A 12553-nucleotide genomic window follows, 5' to 3' on the forward strand; every position below is an offset into this window, starting at 1 on the left:
CATGCTGTTCTGTCAGTTTGAAATAAAGTGTCATAGACTTTGAATGCTAGCCGCAGAAAAAGACATCCCCAAAGATCGTTATCGCATAAAAACGTCTGAGCCACGAGTACTGCAGAGTTCCAGAAAGACGCACCATCTGTGCATGATTATTTGAAGCCCGTGCTACCTTTTCATCCTATCGATGCGTTATCAGAATTTTGGCAATTTGTCTGACTGTTGGAATTCCTTCAACACCATAAAACATCTCAAACAATGACGAGACAGAGTACAGGAATGAGATAGAGAATCTGGTGAACTGGGGCAGCATCAATAATCTCTCCCTCAATGTCAACAAAACGAAGGGGATCGTTATCGACTTCAGGAAGCACAAAGGAGAACATGCCCCTGTCTACATCAATGGGGACGAAGTAGAAAGGGTCGAGAGCTTCAAGTTTTTAGGTGTCCAGATCACTAACAACCTGTCCTAGTCCCCCCATGCCGACACTATAGTTAAGACAGCCCACCAAAGCCTCTACTTTCTCAGAAGACTAAGGACATTTGGCATGTCAGCTGCGACTCTCACCAACCTTTACAGATGCGCCATTGAAAGCATTCTTTCTGGTTGTATCACAGCTTGGTATGGCTCCTGCTCTGCCCAAGACCGCAAGGAACTACAAAAGGTCGTGAATGCAGCCCAATCCATCAGGCAAACCAGCCTCCCATCCATTGACTCTATCTACACTTCCCACTGCCTCGGAAAGCAGTCAGCATAATTAAGGACCCCATGAACCCCGGACATTCTCTCTTCCACCTTCTTCCTTCGGGAAAAAGATACAATAGTCTGAGGTCACGTACCAACCGACTCAAGAAAAACTTCTTCCCTGCTGCTGTGAGACTTTTGAATGGACTTACCTTGCATTAAGTTGATCTTTCTCTGCACTCTAGCTATGACTGTAACACTACATTCTGCACTCTCTCGTTTCCTTCTCGATGAATGGTATGTTTTGTCTGTACAGCGCGCAAGAACAATAGTTTTCACTGTATGTTAATACATGTGACAATGATAAATCAAATCAAATCAAAAACATCTGTACACATATCACACTGAGGAGGATGACTTCCTCAACCATGCCATCAAAACGTGTTTATGGGTCCCTAAATAATTTTCATATGGGAAATATCTGATTTGGCTTGCAGATGGAAAATACTATTGCATCAAGCGCAGGGACAAGAAGCATTATCTTGTCCCCTGTCCAAAACTTACCTGTATGTATTTATTCTGCTTGAAATGTGTCGCTCGAGATAAGCTATAGCTTTCTTTGCAATTTCAGAAAGAATGTTTTTGTGTTAAATCAGAACAATACCACAAGAGTGTAACTGCATCTTCACTTCAATTCTGCAGGTTAGAACAGGTACAATATATTGTAAGAAAATGTGAACATGTTCACTTTGGTAGGCAGAATGGAAACAAAAAAGTGCTCGATTTGGAGCACTTCTGATTTGGAAGAAGAGGCGCCAAAAACCTGTATCATTTAGAGGGATCTGGGATGTCCTGGAACATGAAGCACAAGCAGTTGGTAAGCAGATGCTGCAAGTGGGCCATGATCAATGGAACTTTATCATTTATTGCTTGGGGAATCAGGTCTAATGGGGGGAAGTTATCCTACAGTTGTACAGGCGTTGCTGAGACCAAATTTCTAATATTGTCTGCAGTTTTTGTTCTCCTTGTTTCAGGAAGGATGTAGCTTCATTGCATGCAGTTCACTGGGTAGGTTTCTGCAATTTCACTGGATAGGTTTCTGGAATGCAAGTTTTGCCCAATGAGTGAAGATTGCACAGATTGCGATTCTATCCTTTGGAGTTTAGAAGAATGGAAGCTTATCACACTGAAAGATATAAAATCTGAAGGGGACATGCCAGTGTGGGGGCTCCGAGGATGTTTCTTAGTCGAGACACAGGTGGCACTGTTTAAACATTACGTTTCACCCATTTAGAACTGAGGCAAAGGGCTTGTTTTTCTTTCAGAATGACATTATCTTTGTGTACTTCCTTGGCCCAGATAGCGTTGGAGGCATCGTCATTAAATATGCCCAAGACTGAGTTCGATTTTTGATGTTCTCTCCTCCGAATTCACATATTTGGGCCGTATTTGGAGGTCAGGCGCCGACTGGTCTTTTGTGGAACCCAAATTGAGCATCAGTGAGTCGGATGCCGCTTTGCATTGTCAATTGACAGCAATGTCAACAACACTTTCCATAATATTAGTGATGATTGGGTGAACGTTGATGGGCTAATAAAAACAATATAATTGTTTGGTTTTTGGGAACACGTCATACCTTGCATATTTGGGTTCCGTGCCAGTGCTGTAGTCATTCGAAAACATTTGCGTTGGAGGTATTGGCAAGCAAAAAGGTGGACTAGTCTACTGGTCTGGAAGAATTCTGTCCCAGGCTGCTGTGGGAGGCAAGGAGGTCGCAGGGGTTCTGACACAAATGTATAATTCCTCTCTGGCCATGGGGGAGATGGCAAAGCACTGGAGATCTGCTAATGTGGTTTCGACATTTAAGAAAAGTTGTAGGGATAAGCCTAGGAATTACAGATGAATGGGTCCCACGTCACTGCTATGGAAACTATTGGAGTAAATTCCGAATGAGAGCATTTATCTCTACTTGGAGGGGCGAGGCTTTATTAGGGATCATTAGCATGGCTTCGTCAGAGAGAGGTCATGCGTAACAAATTTGAAAAACATTTCTGAGGAGGTGACCAGTGTGTCAATGAGGGTTGTGCAGCTGATGTTGTTTATATGCATTTCAGCAAAGCCTTTGACAATATCCCACATGGGAGACCTACAACGACGTTAAATGCACAAGGGATAATGTTTAATTTGATGTAGTGGATTCGAAATTAGCTTAGTGATAGGAGACAGCGGATGATGACAGAATGCTGCTTTACTGACTGGAAACCAATGTCCAGTCATGTACCACAGGGATCTGTGCTTGGTCCACCATCATTCGTCATTTATATAAACGACATAGATGGTCATATGGGGAGTGGGGGAGAGGGGAAGGATTAGTAAGTTTGTGGACGACACAAAGATTGGCCGGGTGGTTAACAGTGAGGTTGAGTTTCTTGTGCTACAAGAAGATATAGATGGGATGGCCAAATGGGCAGACAATTGGCAGATGGAATTTAACCCTGACTAATGTGAGGTGATACACTTTGGAAGGAGTAATTTAAACAAGGAATTATTAAATGATTCAATGAACGGCATGGCACTAGGATATTCTGTGGAACAAAGAGACCTTGGTGTATTTGTCCATCGATCTCTGAAGGTAGATGGATATGTTAGTAGGCTGGTGAAAAAGGCACATAGGCAATTTCCCTTTGTCAATCGAGGCATAGATTACAAAATGTGGGAAGTCATGTTGGAGTTGCATAGAACTTTGGAGGCCACAACTATAATACTGTGAGCACCTCTGGTTGCCACATTATTGGAAGGATGTGATTGCACTTGACAGGGTCTGGAGCAGATTCCCCAGAATGCTGCCTGAGATGGAACATTTAAGTTATGAAGAGAGGTTGGAGAGGCTTTGGTTGTTATCGTTGGCGCAGGGACAACTGAGGGGTGATCTAATCGAGGTGTACAAGATTGTGAGGGGCATGGACAGAATCGATAAGGAGAACCTATTCCCCTTAGTTGAAGGGTCACTCACGAAGTGACACTGGTTCCAGATCAGGGGCAGGATGTTTAGCGGGAAATGAGGCAAAACTCTTTGTCCAGATGATGGGGACAGTCTGGAATGCGCTGCCTGGGAGGGTGGCAGAGCCATGTTTCCTCACATTCTTTAAAAAAGAATCTGTATGAGCACACCATAACATTCAAGGCCAAAGGGTAAATGCTGGTGAGGGGAACTAGGTGGGAGGTCAGGTGTTTAACATATGTCGGTGGAGACTAGTTGGTCCAAAGGGCCTTTTCTGCACTGTATAATTTTCTGCTTTTGTTGTACTAAGATTTCTTGTCCTGGAGAAATATTGATTGTTCACAGCACTTTAAAATTAATGTTACTATAAATGAATTGTCGAATGAATTTTTAACTTGCTAGAAAGTGCTGAAATAATGGTTGTGCTCAAATAATTAATTCAACCTCTTTATTTTTTAACCTACTTGGACCACTCAGCCACAAGTTATTCAAATCACGAAGTAATATTTGCTAGCTGAAGGTCAGTAAACTATATATATATACATCTTCAATCTGGCACGAATAACAGATATCCCCAAAGATTAACATGGGCCCTCCCTGTAAGAGCCACCAATTCAATTATTGTGAATATTTGGCGTACTATGAGGAGGTTCTAGGTTTCCTGAAAAAAACATCTGAACACCAGCACTGTCAGTTTTTACATTAAACAAAACATTTCCAAAGTGTTATCTTAGTAATAAGTTTTGCTTCCACCTTTACGTTCATACATCTCCCTCAATATTATGTAATTAACATGTCCAAGACAGTTTTACAAAGACGCCTCTCACGTCATCAGTGGTCTCCTGGCTGGTAGTGACTGATCCCATTACATGTCTTGCAGTGACACATGTGCCAGTCTTGAGATCAGCCATTGATGCAGCCGAACCATGTAACTTTAGAAACATTAAACCATTTATAGATGGACCGCAGCAAAATTGTTGTGGAAGTGTCGCGCTTTCATAGCGTGCGTATACTTGGTTGGTATCTGAAGATTTACACTCGGCTTTTGAATTCCATGGCGCGAGCTCGCCCGGGAAAAGTATGACGTATTCCAACAGCAAAAGCCACTATTGAAATAATTTCTGCCTTTGTATGCTTTAGTTCCGAGGAATACAATAGCTACAAGCAAAATGAATGAGGTGGCACCAAATAAAATCATGAGGTAAAATTTCAAATCCCACTTCCAGGGTCCAGTGGTCCCCAGCGTCCGGATCAAATGTTCTCTGGAGTGGAAAAGACATTCCAAGTGGCGTCAATTCTAATATTTCCAGGATAACCTCGCTTCTTTGGAACACGGGAGCATTATCGTTTATGTCAAGAATGTCAACTTCAATATGATATATTTGAAGCGGATTCTCAATCACAGCTTCTAACATTAATGCGCAACTGCGGCCTTGCTCACATAGCTGCTCTCTGTCGATTTTTTCTTTCATAAGCAAAACTCCAGTTTTTAAATACACAGTAAAATATTGTTTTCTGTTTTCAGATGCGATCCGAAACTTAAGACCATAAGACCATAAGACATAGGAGCGGAAGTAAGGCCATTCGGCCCATCGAGTCCACTCCACCATTCAATCATGGTTGATTTCAACTCCATTTACCCGCTCTCTCCCCATAGCCCTTAATTCCTCGAGAAATCAAGAATTTATCAATTTCTGTCTTGAAGACGCTCAACGTCTCGGCCTCCACAGCCCTCTGTGGCAATGAATTCCACAGACCCACCACTCTCTGGCTGAAGAAATTTCTCCTCATCTCTGTTCTAAAGTGACTCCCTTTTATTCTAAGGCTGTGCCCCCGCGTCCTAGTCTCCCCTGTTAATGGAAACAACTTCCCTACGTCCATCCTATCTAAGCCGTTCATTATCTTGTAAGTTTCTATCAGATCTCCCCTCAACCTCCTAAACTCCAATGAATATAATCCCACGATCCTCAGACGTTCATCGTATGTCAGGCCTACCATTCCTGGGATCATCCGTGTGAATCTCTGCTGGACCCGCTCCAGTGCCAGTATGTCCTTCCTGAGGTGTGGGGCCCAAAATTGCTCACAGTACTCCAAATGGGGCCTAACCAGTGCTTGCGTTCAAATAGCTGTTTAACATCTAAGCCGGCGTCTTTAGCAATATTTCCAACAAAGGCACCAAGCTCTAATTCTTCCGGAATTGAGTAGCGAATGTCCCCATGTACCGAATCGGAAACATACACGAGAATCACGTGAAGAACGGGCCATAGCGGCATTCGGCTATTTCGCAAGAAGGCCATTCTGGATTAATGTACTGCAAATATAACTGACCGATTCTCAATTGAATTTTACGCTTTTTATTGAAACCAGGAGTACGTAATTTTCCATTACCTTGGATTTCAGATTTTTAAAAGATTGCTTTTTGGCCGGCCACGCGTGTTTCTTTGCCAAAATCGCAAAGCTTATTTGTACAAATTCCGTTAAATTTTCTGCGACTCTTTCTTAGATGTGAATCAAGCGCCTGGAGAAATTAATGTTCCCCCTCTCTTCGACACTGCGCAGTGTTTGTTGCAGGGGGAGTGGTACTGGATCCTCAGCCACATTTCCTCATCTCATTGGTAGACAGAGACACAAGAGACAGGGCCAATAATAACACCACACAATCTTGAAGCGATAGTGCCTCAACAGAACAGCGGTAAAATTGCTCTGTGCATTTGATGTTGTGCAATTTGAATTGAACACTTCTGTGTAATATTTAACGTATACTTCATATGATGTCCCCATTAATATGTAAGATAATATCATGGGTTAACACAACATTCACTTGACTAATGTTGTTCATCACAGCTTGGTTATTTCAACAAAATTTTATCTAATGATTGTCACTGTCAATTTGCATAGCTCTGGCGGATTGTTCACCTGCTTATTTGACTTCTTTATTTATTTCCTATTAACGGTAATAACATTAAAGTCAGTCTAATCATGTGATGTTTAAATGATTCTCTGCCTTGCCGGGCTGTTTTCTCTGTTTTAAATACGGTGTCGTAGACTTAAAAGGACTGCCACAGCAAAACAAAACTCCCCCCCACCCCCCCGCACACCCAAGGCCATTATTGGACTAAACACTCCAGGGCCACGAGCACTTCAGAGTTTCAGAAAGACAGATCATCGGTACACGATTATTGTAGCCCGTACTAGTTTTTCATCCAATCTATGCGTTATTCAGAATTTTGGCCATTTGTCACTGTTCAAATTCATTCAACATCAGAAAACATCGTTGCATATCATATTGAGGAGCATGACCTCCTCAGCCATGCCATCAGAACCTGGTGAAGGGGCAGGGCTCCGAAAGCTCGTGCTACCAAATAAACCTGTTGGACTTTAACCTGGTGTTGTTAGACTACTTACTATTGCACCAAGCGCAGAGACAAGGAACACTATCTTGTTCGATATTTATACTTATCTGTAAGTATTTATTCTGCTCGAAAATTTGTCACACCAGATAAGTTATAACTTACTTTGCAACTTCAGTGGAAAACCTAATAGATGGGGGATTTGTTAAATCAGAACAGTACAGGGGCGCAACTGCATCTTTAATTCAATTCTGCGCGTTAGAAATATTGGAATTTGGAGCAGGAAGAATATAATGTAAGAAAATGTGAACATCTTCACTTCGGCAGGCAGAATAGAAATAAAATGCTCTATTTGCAAGGAGAGGGGCCAAACCATTAGGTTTTCCACTGAAATTGCAAATTAAGCTCTTGCTTATTTAGAATAGTGAGTGCCTGGAACTCGCGGCCAGAGGAGCTGATGGAAACAGGCACATTAGCACCATTTTAGAGGCATCTGGATGGGTACATGAATAGGAAGGGATTAGAGGGATATGGACGGAGTAAGGGCAGAAGGATTTCTTTTTTAGCTTAGTTAGGGTACCATGATCGGCCCACGCCTGGAAGGCCGAAGGGCCAGTTCCTGTGCTGTACTTTACTTTGTTCTTTGTTCTTTTTTCTATATCATGCCCTTTATCAGTAGTGTGACCGCAGAAAGAATGTTCCCTGACCGTTCATCCATATCCACGGAATTTACTCTCGCGATCACACTCCCGTTAGCTACGTAATATTTGGGTTTCTTGAGCCGCACCTAGAGCAGATACCGTGCATTAAGTTGAGCGTTTGAAATACCATAGCATGGAAGGCTACGGACTATGCGCTGGAAAATAGAACATAGAACATAGAACATAGAACATTACAGCGCAGAACAGGCCCTTCGGCCCACGATGTTGCACCGACCAGTTAAAAAAAAACTGTGACCCTCCAACCTAAACCAATTTCTTTTCGTCCATGAACCTATCTACGGATCTCCTACGGAAAATATAGGTGTTTGATAGCCGGCACATACACGATAGGGCGAGAACCTTATTCTGTGCTGTAAAACTCTACAACTCTATGACTTTTTCGGTGTTGGTGATTTGATAAACATTCTCTTCGCAAACCGGGACATTGTCGTACACATCAAGCACTGCAATTCTAACCTGGGTGGTCCCGAACATCTCCGGCTTTCTTCCAACAAATCAATGTAATGTGGTGAATGGGTTGTTACGCAAAATCTAGAGTTCTAGGATGCCAGTTTGTTCCCTGTTTGCATTTTGCAATCGAAATTCTCCCTTTGACTCAGTGTGCAGACTCTTCGTTCCATCGCCTCAATCAGTCGCGGGCTGATAGTCCAGTTCGGTTTCTGGTCAATGGTAAATCATGGATGTTGCAAGGGAACGGGCGGGGTGGGGACTACAGCAATTGTAATAACATCCAACAGCATGGAAAATTATTCGATGCCCCCCTCCCCCCCGCCCCACCCCACAGGATGCTTGTGTGGAACCCCCGTGGTTATGTTCCAGAACTGTGATGATTGGGCAAAGCAACCGCTACCGGTTCCCTTTGGTCTACGCACGACTCACCGCAATGGATCGGTTTCAACTTGATACCCATAGAATTTCATTTTATCTCGAGGTTCTTGATGCCACACCTGTTCATATGCGGCCCTGATATCTCCCCTCCGAATTTACATATTTTGCCCACATTTAGACCAAGGCTGTGATGAGGCCAGGCGCCGACTTGTCTTTGTGGAACCCAAATTGAGCATCAGTGAGTCGGATATAGCTTTGCATTTGTCACTTGACAGCACTATGAAAAACACCTTCAATAATTTTTTTGACGATCGTGAGAAGACTGAAGGGTAATATTTCTTTTAAATGTACAGGTGTATTTTTTGTGAAGAGAACATACCTTGGATATTTTGCATATTTTCGGGTCTGTGCCAGTGCTACAGTTATTGGAAACGTTTTGCTGGGTGGCATGGCGCGTTCTGGAGCACATATCTTCAGCATTGTTGCTGGAATATTGTCATATCAGAGGGCTTTTGCAGTATCCAGCGATAGCATCATATTCTTGATGTTACATGGAGTCTGAAGGCATGTGTAAAGCTGAGGAATTCAATAGGAGTCCTAGAACAACCATTCGGTTATTCTGACTGAAGATAGTTGCAAATGTTTCATATTTGTCTTCTGCACTGAGGTGCATCGCAATCCGGTCATTGAGAAAGGGATAGTGGTGGTGCCTCCGACTGCAGTTAGCTGATTAATTGCCGACCACCATGTACGACTCTGTGCGGCAGGAAGACAGAACTGTGATCTGATCTTTTGCTTGTGGGATCGTTTACCTCTGTCATCGCATTCTGTTTTTTTGGCATGCAAGTACTTCTGTGTTGTAGCTTCACCATGTTGGCACATCATTTTTCCGTGTCTATGGAAGTGATTCCGGCTTGCTGTCCTGCATTCTGCCTTGAAGCAGTCTCCATCCCTCGGTTTGTTTCTAATGATAAAGAATGGACAGGGGCGTCTGCTGGGTCACAAGATTGCAGATTGTGGTTGAATAACATTCCGCTGTTGCTGGCCCACAAGGTGGCTGCCTCAAGGTTGTCCAGTTTTGGGTTGCAGAATCTGATAAAAATCTGCCCCATTCCGCACCATGCACCTGACACGCAACATAATGCAGAGTTTTCCCATTGTGAAGACGAGACTACATTTTCGCAAGGCCTGTGCGGTGATCACTCCTAGAGTATGTGACACGGACAGATGCATTGTGACACGTAGATTGGTGAGGACCAGTTCAAGTAGATGTTGCCCTCTTGTTGGGCTTCTCGCAATCAGTCACAGATCCATTCCAGCTCCTTGCTACTTTAGGAATCAGCCCGCTCGGTCAGTCGTGATGCTTCAGAGCCATTTTTGATCATGGAGGTTGTGCGGCTGTTTGAAGGCAAGAAGTGGGGGTGTGGGGATGGCCTTGGCGAGATGTTCGTCTTCATCAATGACATGTTGAAGGCTCAAACAGACCATTGTCCGCAGCAAACTACCCAGCCTTCAGGAGAACAGTGACCAAGACACCACACAACCCTGCCACACCAACCTCTGCAAGACGTGCCGGATCATCGACACAGATGCCATCATCTCACGTGAGAACACCATCCACCAGGTACACGGTACATACTCTTGCAACTCGGCCAACGTTGTCTACCTGATACGCTGCAAGAAAGGATGTCCCGAGGCATGGTACATTGGGGAAACTATGCAGACGCTGCGACAACGGATGAATGAACACCGCTCGACAATCACCAGGCAAGACTGTTCTCTTCCTGTTGGGGAGCACTTCAGCGGTCACGGGCATTCGGCCTCTGATATTCGGGTAAGCGTTCTCCAAGGCGGCCTTCGCGACACACGACAGCGCAGAGTCGCTGAGCAGAAACTGATAGCCACGTTCCGCACACACAAGGACGGCCTCAACTGGGATATTGGGTTTATGTCACACTATTTGTAACTCCCACAGTTGCGTGGACCTGCAGAGTTTCACTGGCTGTCTTGTCTGGAGACAATACACATCTTTTTAGCCTGTCTTGATGCTCTCTCCACTCCCATTGTTTTGTTTCTTAAAGACTGGATTAGTTGTAAGTATTCGCATTCCAACCATTATTCATGTAAATTGAGTCTGTGTCTTTATAAGTTCTGTTTGTGAACAGAATTCCCACTCACCTGAAGAAGGGGGTAAGAGCCTCGAAAGCTTGTGTGGCTTTTGCTACCAAATAAACCTGTTGGACTTTAACCTGGTGTTGTTAAACTTCTTACTGTGTTTACCCCAGTCCAACGCCGGCATCTCCACATCATATATCGTAAGGGCCACGACTATTGCAGATTGCATTTTGATACGCTTTGTTGCTTAATTTAATTTTACCTTCTATACATCATTCCAAATTGAGTCTGAATGTTAGCAATTTCTCAGAATAGCTTCAAAAGTTCGACTATGAAAGTACTATTTAAGGATGGCCATCAAATGCTTGCCTCGTCAGCGACGCCCACATTCCACGAAAGACTAAAAAACAATGCAGTGCTTCCCCAACACCAAGAACCACAACCGCCCCTCACCTAAGCCGGCACTTTCACCAGCTCTCTATGTTCTTTCTTTTCCACCTAAGGCTTTAGAACCTAATTTGTTGCGAGATAGTTCACCAGCTTCCATGATCCCATTTGATAGCTCTAACACTAAATCCATGATCTCTGAATCTCCTGGTTCTCACACAAGCTCTCATTAAAATTAGTTCATCAGTGCATCATGCCTACCTTTTGAAATCAACTATAACGCACCAGGCCTTTAAAAAATCCATTGTGGGTGTTCTGTCTCCGCAAAGGAGCATCCCATGCGCAATCTTTCCGTGATCTGCAAAACTGTGTGTCCAAATTCAAAAATCACTCATCTTGCACTGTCTGTTGAAATTCTTCTCATTAGAATTTTGCTCTTCCATGATCACGGAACAGCCCCGATCAACATGATGCATCACCTATCACGCATTGCACATGGTTCCTTAAAAACCTCGAAATCCCCTTTAAAGGTTCCCTAAAAGTTTGCACTGGCACCAATATTTTGCTTCCCCCCATTTTTCATATTTCTCTTTGTGCCCATTATATGTTTTGCCTTTTTAAATGCTTCTCTACTTGCAAGTCTATATATAATAGCATAAATGTGGAATTATAATCATTAAGCTACTCATGCAATTAAACACTGGCCATTATTTTCATTAATAAGCAATCCAGCATGAAGGATGTGAAACATTGACACTTGGATAACAATAATTTTTGATTTGATTTGATTTGATTTCTTACTGTACATGTATTAGTGTACAGTGAAAAGTATTGTTTCTTGCATGCTATACAGAAAAAGCATATCGTTCATAGAAAAGGAAAGGAACGACTGCAGAATGTAATGATACAATCATAGCTAGGGTGTAGAGAAAGATGAATTTCGTGTGATATGGGTCCATTCAAAAAATAATCTGACTGGGCAATGACACATGCATTTATGAATGGAATTTCGCTGTTGGATCTGTTGGAATTGATAAAGAGACTCCGTGAAAGAGGTGCACTTGGATTTTTCGACGATTTCTAATAAAGTCCCCCAGAGCATGTTGGGGGCCAAAGGAAAGCACTTAGGATAGGATGTAATATATGGCAGAGCTTATTGATTAGATAACATACAGAAAATAGAGAGTATGAATAAACGTGTCATTTTCACTCTCGCTGTGACTAGTGAGATACTGTAAGGGTCAGTATCTGGTCCCCAGCTGTTCACTTTATGTGTCACTGATTTGGATGTGTGGGCCAACTGTATAGTGGGAATGTATGTTGTGAGGAAGATGCACAACGGATTCAAGAAGATTTGGATAGACTCAGTGAATGGGCAGAAACGTAGCATAAGAAATGCTGTGTGACAAAATGTGAATTTATCCACTTTGGTGGTAGGAACAGGTGTACAAAGTATTTCTTAAATGGTAAG

The 12553-nt window shown here is 43.1% G+C and overlaps 1 protein-coding gene across 2 annotated transcripts in view; it reads right to left on the reverse strand.

Moving 5' to 3' along the window:
* Window positions 1-12553, reverse strand: part of LOC144505630 (protocadherin beta-16-like) — a 129176-nt gene that overhangs the window by 53197 nt on the left and 63426 nt on the right. The window lies entirely within an intron of this gene.

Source organism: Mustelus asterias, chromosome 16 (assembly GCF_964213995.1).
Source record: "Mustelus asterias chromosome 16, sMusAst1.hap1.1, whole genome shotgun sequence".
Classification (NCBI taxonomy): domain Eukaryota; kingdom Metazoa; phylum Chordata; class Chondrichthyes; order Carcharhiniformes; family Triakidae; genus Mustelus; species Mustelus asterias.